Source organism: Leucoraja erinacea, unplaced genomic scaffold (genome assembly GCF_028641065.1).
Source record: "Leucoraja erinacea ecotype New England unplaced genomic scaffold, Leri_hhj_1 Leri_364S, whole genome shotgun sequence".
Taxonomy (NCBI): Eukaryota; Metazoa; Chordata; class Chondrichthyes; order Rajiformes; family Rajidae; genus Leucoraja; species Leucoraja erinaceus.
In genome coordinates this window covers 1-5,940 of record NW_026576265.1, presented here as the reverse complement: position 1 = coordinate 5,940, position 5,940 = coordinate 1, and positions in this window count along the sequence as shown.

Genomic DNA, 5,940 nt, shown 5'->3' with positions numbered 1-5,940 from the left:
ACACATCATGGCCGATCTACTGTAGTCCCACAAGCGTAAGACCCATGTCCCTTTAAACCTATTTACCGTAAAATCCCCGACCCCACCTGAAACCTCTGTTATTTGTTTCTCGATTCTCTTCCTCTTGGTAAAAGACTGTGTATTAATCTATGATATATATAGATAGTGTATCTACTCCTCTCCTGATCCTCGTGTATAGGAGGATGGTCACTGAACTTGTGTACAAGACAAAGTATCATTGAAGCCAGGGAGCATGAGGCCACAGAGAGTGGAGCGATGGTGATGGGTGGGACACACTTGGTTGAAGGAGAGCAATTGCAATGCGTGTCCATTATCCATGAGTAAACTGGGTGGTTCATGCATGTGGAAGATAATCCTAGGGAGATTAGCTGGCATCACCTACAGTGTTGCCTCAGGTGATAAGTGCACCTGCACCTCTTCATCAGTGCGTTTGTCTACTGTGTTTTTGCTGTGATATGTTCCCTGTCTGAACACCGGCTACGGAGATGATCACAGTCGACCAGTGCCCTCCCTTCCCGGGTCACACACTGTCCCACCCCCTGGGCCCCATGCTCCCTGGGTCACACACGGTCCCATCCCCCTGGGGCCCATGCTCCCTGGGTGCCACACACTGTCCCATCCCCCTGGGGCCCATGCCCCCTGTGTCACACACTGTCCCATCTTCCTGGGGCCCCACACTGTCCCATCCCCCTGGGGCCCATGCTCCCTGGGTCACACACTGTCCCATCCCCCTGGGGCCCATGCTCCCTGGGTCACACACACTGTCCCGTCCCCCTGGTGTCATGCACCCTGTTCAATCCTCCTAGGCCCATGCCCCCTGTGTCACACACTGTCCCATCCCCCTGGGGCCCATGCTCCCTGTGTCACACACTGACCCATCCCCCCTGGGGCCCATGCTCCCTGGGTCACACACTGTCCCATCCCCCTGGGGCCCATGCTCCCTGTGTCACACACTGTCCCATCCCCCCTGGGGCCCATGCTCCCTGGGTCACACACTGTCCCATCCCCCTGGGGCCCATGCTCCCTGTGTCACACACTGTCCCATCCCCCTGGGGCCCATGCTCCCTGGGTCACACACTGCCCCATCCCCCTGGGGCCCATGCACCCTGGGTCACACACTGTCCCATCCCCCTGGGGCCCATGCTCCCTGGGTCACACACTGTCCCATCCCCCTGGGGCCCATGCTCCCTGTGTCACACACTGTCCCACCCCCCTGGGGCCCATGCTCCCTGGGTCACACACTATCCCATCCCCCTGCGGCCCATGCTCCCTGGGTCACACACTATCCCATCCCCCTGGGGCCCATGCTCCCTGGGTCACACACACCGTCACATCCTCCTGGGTCAGACGCTATCCAACCCTCCCCTGCTCACACGCTGCCTCGGCCTCCCCGATCCTTCAGACTGATTGTCGGGGGCAGCCGTAAGCTGGCAGAGAGGAGCAGCAACACAAAGCCTGGCAAGTGAGATGGATATTATTGAGGAGGTATTTTCATAGGTAGGTGGTTGAACAAAGGCTAGAGATGAAAAATCAAGGTGTTAGGCAGAAAGATTGTGTGTTGTAGATTATGAAATTAGAAAGGAATATAGGAGGCAGGAAATGGGGAGCGGAGAAATCAGTGCTGGACAGTGGAGATAGTGGGAAGAAATAGCGCGGGTGCGTGGTTTGGATTGTTACATAAAATTGGAGAATTCAATGTTCATGCCATTGGATTGTAGGCTACCCAAGCGGAATTTGAGATGCTGTTCCTCCAGTGAGCACGTGTCCAAGGACAGAGAGGTTGCTATGGGAATGGGAAGAGAGTTACAATGGTTGGCAATTGGTGAGACAAAGCATCGACTCGGCGACTGTTTATCCGCCAAGACCTACTGGATTTTCCGTTTACTTACCATTTTTACTCCTCGCGCAGATTTCTCCCTTCCCCCCCACTTTCCACAGACATTAATTCATCCCGCTTCACAATTTGCAACTTTTCACACTGGTCTTTTCATCTCTGGCCTTTGTCCAATTATCTTATAATTTCAAAATAGACTTTATTCAGGTAATAAATATACAATACATAAATCGTGCGAAATATTCACCTGACATTCCGGAGGCTATACAAATTATTCCGTAGTCTACATACATTGCTCAAGTTTTGCAAATTTGTCCCCCACCCTTGCCACTCATGTGGCCCACTGGCTTGGAATCCCTTCCCTTTTGTCCAATTATCAGCCTATCAAAAACTCCCCTCACCTGTATCCACCTTACCTACCAGGCTTTGACCTGTCCCTCCTCTTGTCCACATTTCTCCCCACTCACAGCCACCACAATCAGCCTGAAGAAAAGTCCAGACTTGAAACGTCACCTATCCACGTTCTCCAGAGATGATGGCTGACCCACTGAGTTCCTCCAGCACATTGTCTTATTCCGATATTCTGTTTTGATCATTCTAATTAGGGGGCTGGAACAGTCAGGATTAGGGTTGCTGTTGTAGCGGGAGGCAAGGGGGCTGATTCAAATGGTATCTAGTTTCTCTCTTTGAATACACAGATCTAACGTCTACATTATCTGAGCTCCTGACACAGTGCAGCGACTACCAATTGTTCCAACTGACAAAATTCTATCGGGAGAGACTGACACCGGCGATTGAAGAAGTGGTTGGAAGTCTCGGCATCATGATGAAGCAGGAGGGATGTTTCAGTGAACAAGAACACAGGGTATGTGGAAGGAACACGGTGACTTGTTTCCTGTCACAGAACTGACGGCATTGAGGGGGGGGGGGGTGGGGGGGGGGGGGGAAGAGTTGGACCAATGTCAGTCACACACACCTCGCATTCCCTGGGTTGAACAGCGCAATGGAGACACTGATCTCTGATCAGTTTGCGTCCTGTAGATCTGGTATCAGGAATACAACCTGTGACCTGGGAATTTGTGAGAATTGGCCATTCTGACCCAGCTGTTCTTCCTACACATGCATCTTAGCACAGCGATCAGGGAGCAGTAAACTTGTAAACCAGAACCAGAAACAATAATACTTCTCAAGTGTCATCAGTTTCATCGGTCACATTTAGTTCAGTTCATGAAAACACAGAGGACATTGGGCAGAAACACAAGGAACTGCAGATCCTGGTTTGCAAAATAACACACAATGTGCTGCACAAAATAACTCTGTTTTTTTGGAGATGCTGTCTGACCTGCTGAATTATTCTAAGACATTGAACTGTTCGCTTATCATTCAATGGACAAATAAAATAAACGAAAGTACATTTGCTAAAATCTACAATATAAACAAACGTCAGTTATTTACGCATCTGTGGGAAGAGAAGCAGAGTTAATGTGCAGTGAAAGGAGGGGATGAGCTGCAGGAAATGTACAAGAGAGTGATGTCTTTGATCGGGTAAAACTGGGGTAGGTATACAAATATAAACGTTATCTGGTCAATGAGTGAATGCCGGCTCACACAGGGTAAGAATGTAGATGAAAGAACATAATAGCTTCAAAATGCAGAGCGGGAAGAAATGCAGGTTGGACTGGACACGTCCATGTGAGGCCAAAAGGAATTGGATTAATTTCACATCAATTTCAACACAGCCATCATTGGCCTGAATGGCCTGTTCCCGTGCTGTACTCTGCTGTGTTCTCGGACACTGCCAGGTGTGAAGCGAGATTCCCACTGTCAGGACTCTGGGAGTACACAGTTTGTCAGCACAGTGTCATGGGTGTATGAAGAGGCAGATCAATGCCTGTCACTATGCTCACAACTACAGGAATATCCCATCACTGAACAGCTAATTCCCTCCCCATTAGCATTGTCTCATTCACTTCTCCATATATTCATTGTTGTTCTTCACAGAATATCGCTGAGCTCGTGGTAAAGGGAAACCGCAGAGACAGTTCCACATTCTTCCTCAGTCTTGTGATGGGGAAGGGTCACCGTGCCCGGTGGGTGATGTGGGAATCCTTTGTGAAAATGCAGAATGAATTACCAAAGCTGAACAAAATACTGAAAGAAATCCAGGAGCTCGGTACGGTAAATCAACACTGAACTGAATATCACATTGAAACACTGGAGTTAACTATGTTATTCAAGTCTGGTTTAATGAATGCTCGTTGATTTGGACAGGTCCTGATCCACAAGAATACATGAACATCCTCAGAGGTTTATCAGAATTACCCTCTCATATGGAAGGTGAGTGTTTAAATGTACAGTTCACACCAATGACGTCAGATTTGATGTAATACTGAAACTGTTTAGAGATTGCAGAATCGGAAATCAGAAGATCAAAGGTTCATCAAATGTTGGACTGACACGGGAATTCACTATGGATTGGTTCTATATCTGTAGATTCAGATTAAGCTTCGTTTAGTGTAATGTCACATGTACTGAGGTACGGTGAAAAGCTTTTGTTGCGTGTTATCCAGTGAGCAGAAAGACAATTCGTGATTATAATCGAGTCATTTACAGTATAGATAAACTATGAGGGAATAACGTTTAGTGCAAGGTAAAACGATGACATTCCGATCCAGGATAGTCCGAGCGTAACCAAAGAGGCAGATAGTAGTTCCCAGATCACTCGATCTCTGACATACTCTGGAACTATTACACTGCATTATTTCAACTACTCCAAGCATTCATTGTACAAAGCTGCAATATGTCAGGTCTGGGAGAGATCTGTGGAATCCAATACACTCCCGAGAGAATGTGTGTGCGTGTCTCTCCCTCTCTCCCCCCCTATCCCTCCTCTCTCTCCCCCCTCTCCTATTTCCCCTCATCTCTCCCTCTCTCTCCCCCTCTCCCTCTCCCCCTCTCTCTCTCTCTCTCTCCCTCTCTCTCCCCTCCCCTCCTCTCTCTCCCCTCTCTCTCCCTCTCTTCTCTCTCTCCCCCTCTCTCCCCCCTCTCTCTCTCCCTCTTCTCTCTCTCCCCTCGCATCTCTCTCCCCACCTCTCCTCCCCCCCTCCCCCCCCCTCTCTCTCCCCTTTTTTCTCCCCCCCTCTCTCTCCCCTCTCCCTCCCCCCCTCTCTCTCTCTCTCTCTCTCTCTCTCTCTCTCTCTCTCTCTCTCTCTCTTTCTCTCTCTCTCTCTCTCTCTCTCTCTCTCTCTCTCTCTCTCTCTCTCTCTCTCCCCCTCTCTCTCTCCCTCCCCCTCTCTCCCCCCCTCCTCTTCGCCTCCTCTCCCTCTCCCCCTTTTTCTTTCTCTCCGTCATCCCTTTCTCCTCTCCTTCTCCTCCCCCCTCCCTCTCCTCCCCCTCCCTCCCCCCTCTTCTTCCCCTCTCTCTCCCCCCCCCCCTCTCTCCCCCCTCTCTCCTTTTTCCGTTTCGGTCTCTTCTCCCCTCCCTTCTCTTTCCTTTCGATTTCCTTTTCTCTCCTCCTTACTCTTCTTTCCCTTTTTCTTTCTTTTTTTTTCTCTTTCCTGTTTTCCTCCCCTTTTCGTCTCTTTTTTTTTTTTTTTCTTTTTTCTTTTTCCTCTCGCTCTTTCCCCCCTCTCCTCTCTTCATCTCTCCCTCTCTTTCCCCTTCTTCCCCCCCTCTCTTCTTTCTCCTTCTCTTTCCCTTCCTGCTCTCTTTCCCCCCTCTCCCTCTCTCTCCTTTCTCCCCTCCCCCTCCCTTCTTCTTCTCTTCCCTCTTTCTTCTTCTACTCCCCTCTTCTTTCTCCTCTCTTCCCCTCTCTTCCTTCCCCCTCTCTTTTCCCTCTCCCTCCTCTTTCTCCTCTCCCCCTCTCTCTTTCTCTTTAGCTTTTCTCTTCTCCCTCCCTCTCCCTCTCCCTTCTCTCTTTCTCCTCCCCCTCTCGTTTGCTCTCTCCCTTCCTCTCCGTCTCTTTTCTCTCTTTTCTCTTTCTCTTTTTGTCTCTCTCTGTCTCTGTCTGTGTCCTCTGTGTCTGTTGTGTCTCTTGTCTCTGTGTCTGTCTTTTTCTCTGTCATCTGTTCTTTGTCTTTCTCTCG